The sequence below is a fragment of the Leuciscus leuciscus genome (assembly GCF_965113295.1).
Source record: "Leuciscus leuciscus genome assembly, chromosome: 22".
NCBI lineage: Eukaryota > Metazoa > Chordata > Actinopteri > Cypriniformes > Leuciscidae > Leuciscus > Leuciscus leuciscus.
The window spans coordinates 1,881,655-1,899,616 of record NC_138746.1 but is presented as its reverse complement, the minus strand read 5'-3'; the positions used below and the strand labels follow the sequence as shown (position 1 = coordinate 1,899,616).

At 38.1% G+C, this 17,962-nt stretch overlaps 1 protein-coding gene across 1 annotated transcript in view; it reads left to right on the top strand.

Moving 5' to 3' along the window:
- The window catches only part of dntt (deoxynucleotidyltransferase, terminal), a 146,263-nt gene that overhangs the window by 44,314 nt on the left and 83,987 nt on the right, over positions 1-17,962 (top strand). The window lies entirely within an intron of this gene.

Genomic DNA, 17,962 nt, shown 5'->3' with positions numbered 1-17,962 from the left:
ACTCTTGGAGTGTTGGGATTGAAATGGATATGACAATGTAAATATGTTTGGTCTTGGCCGAATAGATCTGCTACACTGTAGTTATTGTTGCTGATTTTGGTTATTGCTGCTGATTTTGGTTATTGCTGCTGTTGTTATTGTTGCTGATTTTGGTTATTGCTGCTGATTTTGGTTATTGCGGCTGCTGTTATTGCTGCTGATTTTGGTTATTGCTGCTCCTGTTATTGCTGCTGATTTTGGTTATTGCGGCTGCTGTTATTGCTGCTGATTTTGGTAATTGCTGCTGCTGTTATTGTTTCTGATTTTGGTTATTGCTGCTGCTGTTGTTATTGCTACTGATTTTGGTTATTGCTGCTGCTGTTATTACTGCTGATTTTGGTTATTGCTGCTGCTGTTATTGCTTCTGATTTTGGTTATTGCTGCTGCTGTTATTACTGCTGATTTTGGTTATTGCTGCTGCTGTTATTGCTTCTGATTTTGGTAATTGCTGCTGCTATTGCTGCTGATTTTGGTTATTGCTGCTGATTTTGGTTATTGCTGCTGTTATTGCTGCTGATTTTGGTTATTGCTGCTGTTATTGCTGCTGATTTTGGTTATTGCTGCTGCTGTTATTGCTGTTGATTTTGGTAATTGCTGCTGTTATTGTTGCTGATTTTGGTTATTGCTGCTAATTTTGGTAATTGCTGCTGTTATTGCTGCTAATTTTGGTAATTGCTGCTGCTTCTGTTATTGCTGCTGATTTTGGTTATTGCTGCTCCTGTTATTGCTGCTGATTTTGGTTATTGCTACTGCTGTTATTGCTGCTGATTTTGGTTATTGCTGCTGCTGCTGTTATTGCTGCTGATTTTGGTTATTGCTGCTGCTGCTGTTATTGCTGCTGATTTTGGTTATTGCTGCTGCTGCTGTTATTGCTGCTGCTGCTGCTATTATTGCTGCTGATTTTGGTTATTGCTGCTGCTGCTGTTATTGCTGCTGATTTTGGTTATTGCTGCTGATTTTGGTAATTGCTGCTGCTGCTGTTATTGCTGCTGCAGAGCAAGTACGGCACTTGCTACTGCCAATACATACACGACAGGCTGCTGTGAGCAAGTAAGACATGCTGCTGCTGTACAGCATAACGTAAATAAATTACCTGTAGCAGATATATACAGGTGGAGCTGGGGAAGGTGGAGGGTTTCTGAAAGTGTGCTGCACTGCTACAGCAAAAGCGGACCAAGTATTTGAAGGTTGAGCAACTAATCAGCTGTGCCCTATAGAGAATGATGTGGTAGCAAGCAGATTGAGTTAAGGACCTGTCAGCCAGTTTCATGAGTCATGACAGAACTTTGTATTTCCCAAAAGAAAATGTAAAATGTAATGCTTTGCTCTTTCATAGCTCAGGTGATGCAATGTGGTTGTGTTTAAAATAATGAAATATCCCAAAAAATCCCTTAAACTGACACTGCTGGAGTGTTCTGTGTCTGGCTCTCTGTATTTCTGTCATGCAACCACTTAGCAACTATTCAGAACAGCTTAGCAACTGCCTATTAACCAGCTTTGTGCACATATGGCATAAATAACCTTCAAAACCTCAGAATAATCAAGCTCTCATTCAAACTTTGTCTTGAACTGCATGCATTTGTGAATGCATTTTATGCAAATTCTAAATTATCATGCATAATTTACTGGGAATTTATATATATATATATATATATATATATATATATATATATATATATATATATATAAATTCCCATGTTTTTCCTTGAAATACATTTGGATAAATACAACTACTCACTAATGAGTGAGTAGTTGACAGAGTAAGAGTATAGATCTGTAAAATGAATATGCATTCATCTGCCAAATTGTTGAGATCTCTTCTGATACTCTTGGAGAGACTCATGTGGAATTACTGAGCGTGAGGCAAGAAACGTCTGAGAAACTGGAGAGTTCAGCAAAATCCTCACCGAACATGAATCATGTCCTGACACAGACTTCAATCTGTCGTCACAGTCGTGGGTTAATATCACTGGATTCCCTTCAGAATAAACTGCAGATCACATTTCTACCATGTAAATGGAAAAAGGTGTTTGTTGTACTTTGAGGGTCCTTTCGGTGAGCTCGTCTACGAGAAAATGTGACCAAGAGGTTATGAATCTTAATAATGTTCGCCAGAGAGAAAATGCCAAACGTCCTTATTCAATCACACAGTGTTTGCAGAGCCTGAATGGCTTTCTGATCAAGAACAGGGTGTTTTTTTCATCCTCTCTGTCTGGTCTGGTCTGTGGTGTTTTGTTTGGTGGAGTTGTAAAGTTTCTCTTTTATAGCTGGTGTTTATTTGAATTATTCAGAGGTGAGCTGTCTGTAAGCTGTCTTGTTTTGGCCGCTGTTGGTCCGTCAGACTCGCCGTAGGTGATGGGAATTATGGGAAGAGTGCTTTAAAACCTCCACAGACTCGACCTCAACATGTTTTTTTTGTAGGGCTTATGGGTAAAAAATATTGATTTCTCGATTTTAATCGATTCTCATTTTTACGAACCGATATCGATTCTTAAATCCCAAGAATCGATTAGTCATCCTGTTTTCAGTTGATGAATGAATGTAACACTGTAGCGCATCCCATCCAATAAATCGCAATAATCTTTGTGCTTTGTTACTATTGATATGAAACAAAGTCTCAGATTTCAAATTACGTCCATTTTCTTATGAAATTCAAAAACATAAATACCGTTTTGGCGCTGTGGCGTGAGATCGCTCTGGCTCAGCTCTAGAGAAGCACATGATCTTCTCTTCCGCATTAATAACACCAGTTACAGCGCGAAATGAACATGAATGAGCATCTGAAAGTGTGTTAAAAGGTAGAGTACAACTTATCGAAATCTGTATCATGTGACATGGAGTCGCCCAATCAGTGTTTCAGCCGTGGAAAGACGTCAGTAAAACAGCTTGTAAACAATGTCATGTAACGTCACATTTACCTCAGAAAAAACATATCCAGTGACCATAAACTCGTCAGTCAGCTTGAAAAATGTACTCTAGAGAGGAGCATATTGCTAAATATATGCGCGATATTACATTCATTATAATTTTTAATGTTCTTCAATTTTTAATTCTTGTTTGAATAAATCTGGCAGGTTTTTATGACAGCCACCATTTAAATGTTTATATTTCATATAACTTTATTATTATTTTAAAAAAAAGTGTAATTTAAGTGTTTGTATACAAATCAGTTATTTTTTACCTTCAATATCATAGTAGGCTAATGAAGCCTATAGGCTACCACTGATTCCCATAGTTTACAGCATTAGTTAAGAGATTTGTTTTCCTTGAGAAAATTTGCCATGTATCCAAAATAATCAATATTGAATCGAATCGGAATCGAAATCGAATCGAATTGCAAGCTTGTGAATCGAAATCGAATCGAATTGTGAAATGTGTGTCAATACCCAGCCAGCCCTATTTTTTGTGCTTAATAAGGAAAGGTGCATTATTTCTGGTGTAAAGCCGAAATAATGCATCTTCTATGTAAAGCACTTTGAATTACCATCGTGTATGAAATTTGCTATATAAATAAACTTGCCTTGGTGCGTTTGTTTCCGCAGGCCATGTGTCTGATATGACAGTATACTTTAAAGATTGATATTTTTGGAAAGTAATAATGTACTGAAAGTCTGATGAATAAGATCAGTGCATGAATTCCAGCTGCTTTTATGTCTGTTTTGTTGTGATATTATGCCGTTGTTCAGAGATAACATGGTCCTGACACTCAGATAAGTGAGTTAAAGTGAGAACAGCGCTATCACTGCGCACCTTGCCAGTAAACTGGTGTATCTTGTCAGTAGTGGTTTATTTCAGGCTGACTTTTTCTATCTTATTTGCTTTATAAATCTTGCTGATGTGCTCTTGGCGGATGAGAGATATTATTAGCTTGGGACGGGTGGAACAGATGTCACAACCGCACGTCTCCTACACAGATGACAGATGCTGCGCAAATGAAAACAAAAGCCTTTTTGAAGATGTGACGGTGTTTTATAGTAACTCGAGGAACAGGAGACGGTGAATCGCGTGACTTTTGGTGACGACACTGACACATTCATTCACTGACACAGCGTTGATGAAGTTAGATGTCTTTAATCTCTTAGCTGGTGATGTTTTATCGGCTTCACGGTAGAGTCAGACGCAAACTCGAATTGAAATGTGTGTTTGATTTATTATGTGAGCTTCACAGAGCCCAACATATAGTGCTAGTGTACAATCTTGCCTCAGGCTTCTTTCAAAACTAAGGGGAAAATATCTGAATCCTCCTAGAGCAAGCTCATCTCTGGCCTGTTCTGACTTTGGGTGTTTTATCTCTATCTCACTGAATAGACTTCAAGCTGACAATGAAATATCCCCAAAAATCCCTCAGACTTACAATGATGGAGTGTTTTGAGTCTGGCTCTCTGTCTATGAACCTTATCATGCTGTATCGCCATTTATGTGTACGCATTTATTATACAGTGGTGGTCAGAAGTGATGTTTTTCTGCAAAAAAATAAGTATATACAGACAAACCAAAAATTATTCAGACAATATAATGTTTTATCTTTTTTTTTACAAGTGGGTGCAGGGGCCTCATTTATAAAACTTTGCGTAGGATTTGCGTCAGAAGTGGCGTACGGATGAAACGTAGGACGTGCGTATGCACAGAAATATTCTGATTTATAAAACCGTGCGCACGCACATCCTACGCAGTTTTCCCTTAATAAATCACAATCAATTCTAAATGTAGCGCAGCTTTTGCGGCTTCATGTCACGCCCACAGTTGCCCATAAATAGTCCGTGAAACGCCCACAAGTTAATATTCATCGATTGCGAAATCATGGCAAACACAGAGAGGAAAACCAAGAAACGTAACTTCACTCAATGTGAAGTAGAAATTATCGTTGGCGAGGTGGAAAAGAGGAGTAAACTGTTGTTTGGAGGGCACAGTGTGGGCATTACTAATGGCAAAAAGGCACTTGAGTGGCAAAAGGTTGCAGACGCCGTTGATGCTGTAGCCTCACAAGCTCGGACCGTGGCCGAAATAAAAAATAAATGGTCGGACATCAAAGTCGATGCAAAAAAGCATCTAGCGCTCCATCGCCAGAGTGTGTCTGCCACGGGTGGGGGAAAGGGGACACCGGAGCTGACCCCTCTTGATGAGAGACTGGCGGCAATTATTGGGGAATCCCTATTAAGTGGAGTGGTGAATTGCATAACATGCCAATATTATTGCAGAACATATTTCACTTTTCTTTTTGCAAATATGTGTTAATTTGCATTTCTGTTGTAATCTTCGTTTGATTTAGTTTGTTTTACACTGCAGATCGATCAAACGGGTGTTCGTGTAGGCTGTTAATTGTAAGACTTGCTTTGTGAAGTCTTCTTGTTATTTATGAGAGGCAGTATTGCCATTTCTTTTACACAACGGTCTACAGTTTCACACACTCTCACGTGTTTCTTCCCTCTGCCGACGGTGTCGCCATTTCTCATTTCACCCGTTTTTGTGCGTACGCCTGGGTCAGAGTTTGCGTGAAGGACCGCACATTTTCCCGTCAAGCTTGGTTTTTATAAATACCAATTATTGCGTAGAGAGCGGCGTACGCCTTCTTTTGTGCGTACGCAACGTTTATAAATGAGGCCCCAGGACATTATAGTTCATTTATGTTATATAGCTAAATAAAGTAAACTGTAAGATATTATACCCAAAAAATCTTCATACAGTGACTACCAGTAATATTTATAAAACTTTGGGACCAAAAATTATTCCGACACGCTGACCTGATCATGTTTTGCTGAAGTGTTTTTTCTTTAATTGCTAATGTGACCTTTTTACACCACAAACTGAACAAAATGAAGCATTGCTTGGTAATTGGTTGAGCTAAACTGGTATTATCTAACTGTGTAGTTAAATTTAACATCTGACAGATATTCAACATAATTCATGTGTGAGACAGTCTAACAGAAAGATGGACAAAACCAGTCAAATATCAACTGATCTGATAACTCTGAGTTCTTGTCATATTTGATTACCATTTTCTAAACTATAGTGAATAAACTGTGAAAATGTGAGAAATGTTGAAGGTGTCTGAATACATTTAACTTTGACTGTAATATAAATAATTAAATGCTCAGATTGTGTTGCTCGATAAAGCCATCACAATCCTACTCTAAAATTGCACTTTAGCCACAGCATTCATCAGAAAGTGACATTTGACATTGACAGAGGGTGTAATTGAGCGAGTGTGTTGAATTCAGCGAAGGTTTTGACTACAGAGCTATTAGTCACGGGTGCTTTATGAGTTTTCCTCACATGACATTTCCCTATATCTCAGGATGACTAATGTGACTGAGCATCGGTGTAACGGGATTACGACAGGGAGAAAACATCATGTTTACCTCCAAACAGTCTTCTAAAACTTTACGGCTCAAAATGCAAATCTGCAGCTCTGTCGAGGCTAAGCTCTGTTGAAATCTGCTATTTGAACTCCGGCAAGCGCCACACGTTGGCCGTGACAGTTTTAGTGATGTCTGGATTTGCCGCAGGAATAGTTTCCGCTTTAACATCTACAGAGGATCAGGTTATAGACACTGTGACAGACTTCTCAGTCTCCTCACGGCGAGCACAAATGCAGAAGGCCTACGAGAACGGTGAGATGATGCAGTGTTTGTTCAACTCCAGGTGAAGCGGCATGAATCATTCATTAAAGTCCCTCTCAAGTGCCTTGAAACGCGCAGCGTTATGTATTTTACACTGAAATAGGAAGAAAGCTCCTCCCCCTTTTTAAAAATAGCCAATCCACCTTATTCCTACGCCCCCATGACGCTTTGCGCGAATTATGGGTGTAACTTCCGTTAAGCTGTAAACAATCAGTGAAACGCTCGCTCTATGAACGCAATACGTTAAAGGTCCCATGACATGAAAATGTCACTTTATGAGGTTTTTTAACATTAATATGAGTTCCCCTAGCCTGCCTATGGTCCCCCAGTGGCTAGACATTTTGATAGGTGTAAACCAAGCCCTGGGTATTTTTGAGAAAATGAAAGCTCAGACGGGCAAATCTAGAATATTCCCTTTATGTCGTCATAAGGGGAAAGGTTACCTCCCCTTTCTCAGCTGGCCCGCCCATGAGAAAATGAGCAGCGCAAGCGCGATATTGTTTTTTTCCTCGAGAGACATCATGGCTTGCAAACGAGCGAAGCATGGCAGTTGCTCAGTGTTTGGATGTACAAATGAACACCGAGCCTCTGAAGAACCAGTGGGTTATGTGAATTTCTGATGTGTAATTGTTCAAGTTCAGACAGATAATCTTTCTCTCAAAGTCGTTCAATACTGTTTATGCATCAGTAAATCAAGCCAGTGACTAAACGATCAACTTCACATCGTTTCTCTTGGTAGGATGAAAATAATCTTATTTAAACTGTGATTAATATACAGAAAGCGATCAAAGAACAATCCCTTTCCAATCGCCCAAGCTGTCAATCACACAGCGCGAGTTTATCTGGACACTTGCCAAAACTCGTTATGAAATCAATGACGCTGTTACGCTGCACAACAAAGCTCTTACTGTACTTACCTCATGTTTGCATTGGTGAAAGCATTAGTGAGAGTGCAAAAACTGCATTGCAATGATAAGATCTTCATTCACGCGATCAACAGGCTGTCATCTGCTCAATGCGCATCACTGCAACCTTTTATGTGATGGGAATAGATCTAAATACTTAAAAAAAACTTCTCACGATTCGTTAATCTCGATAGCTGTAATAGTAAAAACGTATAATAGCTGGAATAGTAAACGTATTCGAGAGAGTTCCACATGTAATGCTAGCTATTTCATTGGCAAGCATGTCAGCCAATCACTGCGGTGGGCGTTTACACTGAAGTCTCACAGCAGCCAATCACAGCAGTGGGCGTTTACACTGAAGTCTCACACAGACACGCCCCTTCAAACAGAGCGTTCAAATCAAGAGGCTAAAATCAGGCTAGGAAAAATGCCTTTTATTTCTAAATTATTAAAAAAAAATTTCTTAAAAACATACTAACATTATAAGGGCACCCCAGGAAACATTCTAAAATAATAAAATAATGCATGTCATGGGACCTTTTAAAAAAGTGTCACAATAAGATGACAATCTACTCACCTTTCAACCATCGAACATTAAAAGTAAATTTAAAAGTGTAAAAGCATCAATAAGGTACTTTCAACAGACCAAACAACCCCAAAAGCGCGTAATATGTAGTAAAATATATTTATATCTGTATTACCGGTATGTAACTTACGTTGCCTTAATCAAAAATGTTCATTAACTTCAGCATTACGTGATACTATTTCAAAGTGATTTCCGTCATTTTGACTGATTATAAATTGCATTTACCTGTGAAAACAAACCTGGAAAGAGACGTGAGGATTTGAGGAGAATAACGAGAGTTTCTTCCTGCATTCCAGTGAATTACTAATGGAATATATTGTAAATTAAATCGGGAGAACAGACCACAAATGTGCAGAATATGTTGCCCTTTTTCATACTTTTACAGCGGATTGCAAAAAAAAAAAAAAAAAAAATCACGAGGAAAAGAAACAGCGACCGAAAAGAGCTCTTGCCATAGATATTCTTGTTATAACATGTTAAAATACCAGTTATAACGTTATTCTCATGATGTCTGAAAATAAATCATGAAGGAAAATTGACAGCTCATCCAGTCAAGCTGACGATCAGCTTTATTTGTAGGGCAACCTTATGATTTGAAATGATTCGTTTCAGCCTTTTTGAATGGAATTCCCCAAACCGGAAGTGCCTCCCATAATTCAAAACGCAGTACGATCGTCAGGAATAAGGTGGATAGTGTTCCGCTTAAAGCTCCACTGTGTAATTTTTTAAGTTGATTCTTAGCAAAAAACACTTTGTTCTTTCAAAATGATATGTGCTCGTTAATGTGTAATTACTTATACCAACTAATCAAGTATTCTCGTAAGCGTAGAATCTGCCATTTAGAATACATATGAGCGAGTCGCTCGAACAGCGGCAGCCATGTTGCGCCTCCATCTTGAAAATACATTAGCCAAAGAGGGACATACCTGGAAATTCAAGCTTTGCCTTTCGCGTTTTTACACTCAGTGGCACAGTGACGAATGCGAGGGGGAGATTACTCGCGACTGCCGGCAGATTTGAAATAATACGGCCACCGTAGGAGTTAAAACGCCCTCGGAATGGGAGAGGCTAGAAAGTAATATTCAGTTGGTAGTCATAAACAATTTCATCGCTAGATGGGAGAAAATCCTACACAGTGTAGCTTTAAATCACAGCAGCTCGGCCAGAGCCATTGAGCTCGGCAAAGCCACGTTTTCTAATAGATTACCCTTTTAGATTTAATATGAAACTGTTACTAAAGCAAAACAGTGATCATAATCATGCTGAGGATGTGTAGTTTTGAAAAGTGTGTAAGTTATGTTTGTGCATGGCAATGCTGTTATCTTCTGCTATTCAGTGCTGTCTCTAATGCAGAATCTGTCCAGCCGTTTCTTTTAAATACAGCATTCTGTGTATAATTCAAATGATGCATATGATCTGCTCTGTGCTATCGTGTATCTGGGCCAGAGCAGACTATGTGATACTAACGCACAACCAGACTTCATTCACCCCAATGGAAAGCATATTTACAAAGTCTAAATCGTTTCCTATCCACTATGCATTATGCGCAGGGCTTGACTTTAACACTGTGGCTAGGGGTTTTCCAAAGTTACAAGCCATTTTCACTGTCCACAGTTTTGACATCAATGCCATAGGGAAAAATGGCCATATAGATATTTTTTTTAATATTATCTCATAATTTGGCAGCAGGTATTAGAGTTGTTAAAAACTACTGACTTTGGTACCAAGTTGATACTGAAATTTAAAAAATTTGACGCTTTGAGCGCTGTTGAGTGGAATCATAAACATCTCTGATTGGCCGTTGTACTCAAGCACTCATCGAATATGTCTGTGATTGGCTACAATGATCAACGCTTCAAAAACATATAAATATATATCAATGACGCTCTTCACCGAGCGCTATAAGATTCACACAAGAGCATTTGAAAGCAGGACCGGTCCGCTGAAAACGTTCAAACGCTCCCGTGTGTTTATCATTATAGCCAATCACAGACATATCCGATGAGCGCAGAACACAACGGCCAATCAGAGGTGTTCACGATTCCACTCAACAGTGCTCAAAGCGTCACAATTTTACAAGTTTGTACTTTTTGACAACTCTAGCAGGAATATTAGACTGCTGTCACTTTAAGACCTGATGCACGGGTCCATTAATACTGTCACACGTGCGTTTTCTTTCTCGACTGTTTACATTCACTTAACACATAACGGACTGTGTTTACGTGAATACTCTCCAAGTACGGCATTTTGATATTATTTTGTGTGTATTTGACACAATAAGAAGTGAAAACAATCTCAATTTAGTGCTTTATGTGTGCGATCTTTGGGTGTGAGCACAAAATCTGCGGTAATAAGTAAAATTATGCGCAATATGAAAATATTCATGCAAGCCCTGTAACACCAGCAATGTTCATCCGGAGCAAATGAAACGAGTGAGTGAGTGAGTGAGTGAGTGGAGGCGGGTTTGTGCACTTCTACTGTACATTCAACTCAAGAAACACAATATTAAAGTAATACCGTCTATTAAATAAACTTTGGATGAGAAAAACGACCAGCTTATGTTTTGTGAATCTTTCATATGCTTTTGAAAAGTCCATTAATCGATTGTTTTGACATTTGGTCTTTGCTGAGATGAGCCTGAGATTAATGAGCCCGAGCTGATGTCATCACTATTGGCCGAGTGTACAAACGTCCATTGACTCGTGAGCGTTTAAGCCTGTGTGTATCAGCCGGCGTCTGTTCGAGCTGATTGGAGGTGAAGGGAATTTCTGTGGATAAGTTTCTGCTGTTAGGATTGTGCCAGCGCAGCGAAACCAAACGCAGACGGAAGAGTCTCAACGTGGCGGTTTCACTCTCGGCTGGAGAAAGATACACCACAGCTCATTAGAAATGAGAAGAGAAGCGAATAACTGAGGTGTGACGCTTCACTCGCTGATCAATTACCCCAGAGAAATGACTTTACTGTCCTTCCACAGACTCCTGACTCCAAATTAATAATATGTGCTGTGAAATATGACCATATATGATATCGCAATACTGGTTTGTTTTTGCTAAGTCATTGCTGCCATTATGGGAGATTATTATGGTTTTGCTGTGCGGTTGTTTGCTAGATCATGGTTAGGTAGTTATTAGGGTATTTAAGTTGTTTCTTACGGAGTCAAGTGAAAAGAGTCTAATGATTAGTATTGTTTTCATATAAGCATTACTAATAGTGATATTTGACTCGGCACACTGCAAAAATGCTTTTCTTACTTAGTATTTTTGTCTTGTTTCCAGTCCAAATATCTAACAGTTCTTGAATCAAGATGCATTTACTAGTTGAGTAAAAATAACATGAGATATTATGTCTTGTTTTCTGAAAAAAAATAAAAAAATAAGCGAGTTTTTGCTTAAAAATAGCAAAATGATCTGCCAATGGGGTTAGAAAAATAATATTGTTTCTGTTTGAATTAAAGGATTAGTTCACCCCAAAATGAAAATTTCCTAATAATTTACTCACCCCAATGCCATCCAAGATATCCATGTCTTTCTTTCCTCAGTTGGAGATAAATTATGTTTTTTGAGGAAAACATTTCTGGATTTTTCTTCTAACAATGGACTTCATTGGTTCCCATCATTTTTAAGTCCAAATCCAAAGTCTTTGAAGTGTTTAGACGGGCTAAGACTAAGAAGAGGTTGTTATCTAGCGAAACGATAGATCATTTTCCACAAAAAAAATCTAATTTATAGACTTTTTACCTTCAATAGTTCGGATTGAGCTGATCAACAAACGGACAGGGAACTACGTCATCACGTTGAAAGGTCACGCCGGCGCCGGCAATACTATTTGAACTACTATTCATATTCATCAGAATGTTATTCATATACTATTCATATTCATATTCACTGAATACTATTACTATATATATAATAGCAAACAATACTATTTGAACTATCCTCCTACGTACGGTCGCATTGTAAACAGTGGGGCGGTACTTCTGCTGGCGCCGGCGCGACCTTTCAACGTGATGACGTAGTTCCCTGTCCGTTTGTTGATCAGCTCAATCCGAACTATTGAAGGTAAAAAGTCTATAAATTAGATTTTTTTTTTTTTAAATGACCTATCGTTTCGCTAGATAACAACCTCTTCTTCAGCTGTGATCACGTACAGCCCGTCTAAACACTTCAAAGACTTTGGATTTGGACTTAAAAATGATGGTAACCAATGAAGTCCATTGTTAGAAGAAAAATCCAGAAATGTTTCCCTCAAAAAACATAATTTCTCTCCCACTGAGGAAAGAAAGACATGGATATCTTGGATGGCATTGGGGTGAGTAAATTATTAGGAAATTTTCATTTTGGGGTGAACTAATCCTTTAAGATTATTTTCCTCACCCCATTGGCAGATAACAATACTAATCATTTGCATCTTGATTTAATAATTTTTTTTGATATTTGGACTGGAAACAAGACACAAATACTAAGTAAGAAAACACTATTTTCCAGGGCAAACACAAATAAATGAATTGATGAATCAGTTTATTGGTGAATGTGTGTTTGACAGCATCTTCCTCTCTCTTCTCTCTCTCATCCCTGTGAAAGTGACTGAAGTCAGAAGAGTTTAATTTAGCATTTCAGCTCTTAAGCTTCTTCTAAAGATGTGTGATGTCTGAGAAGCAGAATACTGTCTCCTAAAGCGGGGGATTTCAGTGTGACATCAAATAAATAGCTGTCATGTAATATCTCGTAAGCCAAAAATGATTTTTCAGGAGGTCTTTATGGGTGTTACGGCTCCAGCTCAGACTTATAGGTTTGCACGTTTTCAGAGACTTAGTGTGCATTAGTGCATAACTTCATATATTATACAATTTCCTTAAAAGCATAGATCCGTCCTCAGCTGCATAAACATCCTGCTAAACATTTCATGCAGGTTTGAGTGACTAAATAATGACAAAATATATTTTTTTTTTGCTTAACAACCCCTTTAAAGAGGACCTATTATGTTTTTCCATGTTCATCTCTCTTTAGTGTGTAATGTTGCTGTTTGAGTGTGAAAAAGGTTTCCAAAGTTCTTCTCTATATCAGTGTCAGTGTTTCTGAACTCCCTGAAACGCCTCCATTGTAGTCTTGGGAACGTTTCTTCTGGGAACACGTCACAATATTCCTCATTATAATAATTAATACGCAGAATAAAGGGGCGGGGCCTGGTTGAGTTAGTTAGTAGTGTGTTAAACTGGTTATGGTAAGGGGCGGGACATTTCCCAAACACACTCGAAGCGCTCGACCAATCACAACACACTGCTCCAGCCGACCAATCAGAGCACAGTGTGCTTTTAAGAAGGAGGGGCTTCATAGAGACAGGAAGTAAACAGAGCGTTACTGATAGACTGGGAAGAGAGGAGCAGCAACAATGGAGAATATAGGGAAAATAATGCATGAAAACCTGTTCTAGTAGAGCCTAAAACAACATCAAGACTGAAAAGGGCATAATAGGTCCTCTTTAAATGCAAAACACATGCACACACACACACATTTAACCATCAAAATGACTCCAATATAATCTGACCTTAAGGGGCGGGGCATTTCCAAAACACACTCGAAGCGCTCGACCAATCACCACACACAGCTCCAGCCGACCAATCAGAGCACAGTGTGCTTTTAAGAAGGAGGGGCTTCATAGAGACAGGAAGTAAACAGAGCGTTACTGACAGACTGGGAAGAGAGGAGCCGCAACAATGGAGAATATAGGGAAAATAATGCATGAAAACCTGTTCTAGTAGAGCCTAAAACAACATCAAGACTGAAAAGGGCATAATAGGTCCTCTTTAAATGCAAAACACATGCACACACACACATTTAACCATCAAAATGACTCCAATATAATCTGACCTCGTGCACTTCTCAGTGTGCTTCATTGGACTAATATGTCTGTTAAAGCTAATATTGTGTGTTTGGCAGCAGGTTTATATATGCATGTTTTTTAGGCTAGAATGAGTGCTAGAGCCAGAACTCCCACACGCCAGCGCTGAACTTTAGCACATTAGCAAGGCTTGTTGAGTTCTTAATGAACAGTGTCACATTGCTCGCCCACTCAATAAGCTCCTCTAAAAGGACCCCGCGAGACCTTCTTTTTCACTCGGATTCACTCTTTTGCCATTAGCTATCGCGCGACAGACTTCAAGACGAGTCGGGATGATTGTATTTACAAGACGAGCGCTGCTGTAATGACTGTATTAGTGGAGGCTCATTTGGTATTGATCATGAAGGCAATTGTGAATGTTGATGATGGTACAGTTTAGTTTGTTCATATTTGATGAGGAATAGTGATAAACCTGGACAGAAAATACTCATTTAGCTGTTAAATGACATCAGTTTGTTTAGGCTTGGTGTTTATAATAAATGCCACTAAAATGTGTGCGTGTTTTATACTGATGTTTTTCATTCCTGTTCTGTTCTGCGTAGCATTTGAAGGATGTGTTGTGGAGTGAGAGGAACTAAAATACATGTTTATGGTGATTATAATGTTTGTAAATGTTTTAATTACCGGAATTTTTATTTTACATTATTTCTGAATGTAATTGTAAAATGTAACTTATACACGTTATCTGTGTTTTATTTTCTATCAACATTGCAATTTTGACATGGTCCAACTTATAGACGTTATTATTATTTAAATAATATTAACTTATTTGTTCTTATTAAAACTATTAAAACTCATTTTAATAACTGAAATAAAGTTTAAATAAAGTAAAAAAAAACAAAAAAAAACTTGAAGCTTAAACTTAAAATCTTAAATTCTTAAACCTAAACAAAAATTTGGAATGTTGCCTTGGCAACTATTTGAAATAAGTTGAAGTTGAAGTATTAAAATGACTAAAAATTAAAATTAAATTAAAATAAAACAAATATACACACACACACACACACACACACACACACACACACACACACACACACACACACACACACACACACACACACACACACACACACACACACACACACACACACACTAAAACTAATAAAAAAATTACAAAATCACCAAAACATAAACTAAATTCAAATGAAAACTAAAAATATTAAAAATTGAAGGCTAATTCAAAATATTACAAAATATATTATATTTGTATATAAATAATACTTAAATAACACTGGGTGCGACGTAACTTCCGACAAACACGATAAAAAAAGTAAATAAAAATAAAATCACTTAACAAACAATTTATTTCTACCAAAATTGTTGTCATAATCATAATTACCATTTTTCAAGTCAAGTCAGCTTTATTTCTATAGCGCTTTTTACCATACAGATTGTTTCAAAGCCACTTATAAACAGTAAGATAATGATTCAGTGACGCACAGAACTCAGTTCTGCTGTAAAGCAGCTCTAAAAATACAATAGCAAACATTTATTATTCAGCTGAAATCAGTTCAGCGTTGATTCAGTCAATAACTGTGTGAAGTTCATCGATTACTAAATGAGTTCAATTCATGGAGAAAACAGTGATGTCATCATCCAGCTCAGTTCAGTTTTCATCCAATAGTGTCAGTGCATTCAAATGAGTAATATTGCTGGATATTAAGTGTTAGATGAACTTCCCAGAGGACTTGAAGTCGGCCGGCAGGATCAAACGCTGCTTCTGGCGGATCCACCATTCATTCTGTTCTCCTTTATATGTCAACTTAACCGTGAGATGCTTGGCTCAGCGTCTGACGGATCTCCATCAAAGCAGGAGGAGCGCAGCTGGTGTGTGTGTGTGTGTGTGTGTGTGTGTGTGTGTGTGTGTGTGTGGTGGTTTAGCTGAGGCTGAAGTCTGGATCAAAAGCGAGCGACACACTGGCTCTGTGATCCGGTTCCCCTCGACTCTTTCATTTCTGGCTGGAAGACTGGAGCCAGATCCTGTGACATCAATAAACCCAACGCACGTTTACATGAACACACTCCATTAACAAGCCTCCAGGAGTCCATCTCTGAACAGAGCCTTTCCTTCAAACATCTGTGTCATTAACCCTGCTGTTCGAGATCAGTACTGTGTGTTTAATGTTTGTGAAAGAGGCTCTTCTGCTCACCAACGCTGCATTTATTTGATCAAAGATACTGTAAAACAGTGAAATATTATTCCAATGTAAATCATCTGTTTTCTATGTGAATATATAGTAAAGTGTAATTTATTCCTGTGATCAAAGCTGAATTTTCAGCATCATTACTCCAGTCTTCAGTGTCACATGATCCTTCAGAAATCACTCTAATATGATGATTTGATGCTCAAGAAACATTTTATGATTATTATAAATGTTGAAAAGTTGTATTTTTGTGGAAACTGTGATGCATTTTATTTTTCAGGATTCTTTAATGAATAGAAAGCTCAAAAGAACAGCTTTTATTTTGAAATACAATCTTTTTTAACATTATAAATGTCTTTACTGCCACTTGCCATTAATTTAAAGCGTCCTTGCTGAATAAAAGTATACATTTCTTAAATTTCTTAATTTTCCGGCAATGCAATGTTTGCTTTGCATTATGAATTGCGTTTCGACACATTTCTGAATCATGCAATCATTTGTGTTCATTCACTGGCAATAAAGCATGGTTTAATAACACTTATTTATGAGCATGAAAATAGTCTGTTTATGTGTGTTTTCTGTGCTAATTACAGTAACTCTGCGACATGCAAACATCAAATGCGTTATAAATCAGTTGTCGAGTCTCCAGTGCAATATTCAGAAATGTTATTGATCTGACTGACACTATCGGATGAGAATAAAACTTGAATTGAGTGGAATAATGACATTATTATCTTCTGCAGAGCTGCTTATATGTGCATTAAATTTCATGATTAATGAACTTTGCAAAGTTATTGATCGGAACCGAAACAACTGAAAAAGGACACTATAATGTATTTTTCAAGCTGAAAACATTGAATGTCTCTCCTTTAAAGTTTGCATCATTATTTTTCTGTTTATCACTGTGAAGCTGCTTTAAAACAGTCTGTATTGTATAAAGCGCCACAGAAATAAATGTGACTTGACGTTTATGATGTTGCCTATGTAGACAGCAAGGCCGCTCACTAGGTTTTGGAGCAGAGGTGTTGTGTATTATATGTCATGCCATAAATCTGTGACTCCCCTTGAAAAACAAGCGGTTTTCTCTCGACCTAATATTGGATCCGGCAGTAAAAACCTCATTTCTAAACGACGCCCGCACTAAATAATTCGCAAGCTGCATAAATTCTTCAAAAGTTGTGCCGAACATTGCTGTTCTTTTGCTTTTGCTTTTGAATGAATAGCAGCGTTTAAAAGCTGCCTGGCGTGCGTTAGGTTATATGAAGTTGTGTTTACTCGGCAGACTTTAATCCTGCGTCTGCGAGCAGAAGAAAAGAGAAATGCATGTTCAGAGTTTCGAGAGCCTCTTATGCCTACGCTCGTGTTTCTCACTGCCTGCCATTAAAACCCAGAAAAATCCACATTCACACGCTTTTCTGGTGCTCAGACTCATTTGTGTCGGCTCAAGTGAACATTCACTGTGTTTAGCTTTTAGGGCTTCAGATGGTCCTCGAATGTGGCACCACCTGATCTATTCACTAAGCAAATATGTCATGTGATATGCCTTATTATATAGGCTACTGTATAAGGGAGACCAAGGGTGCGTTTCAGAAACTACAGCATTCAGAGTCAATAGTGCAGTTTATAAACGCTTGTATTCTCTTACTGTGCTTAGCTGTGTAAAATAAAATTATTTTATTAAGTTCGGTCCTCCACACTAAAATTCCAGTATCATATTTTTGTAATGTTATAATGTAAACAAGTGAACACATTAAAACCCCACAAGATAA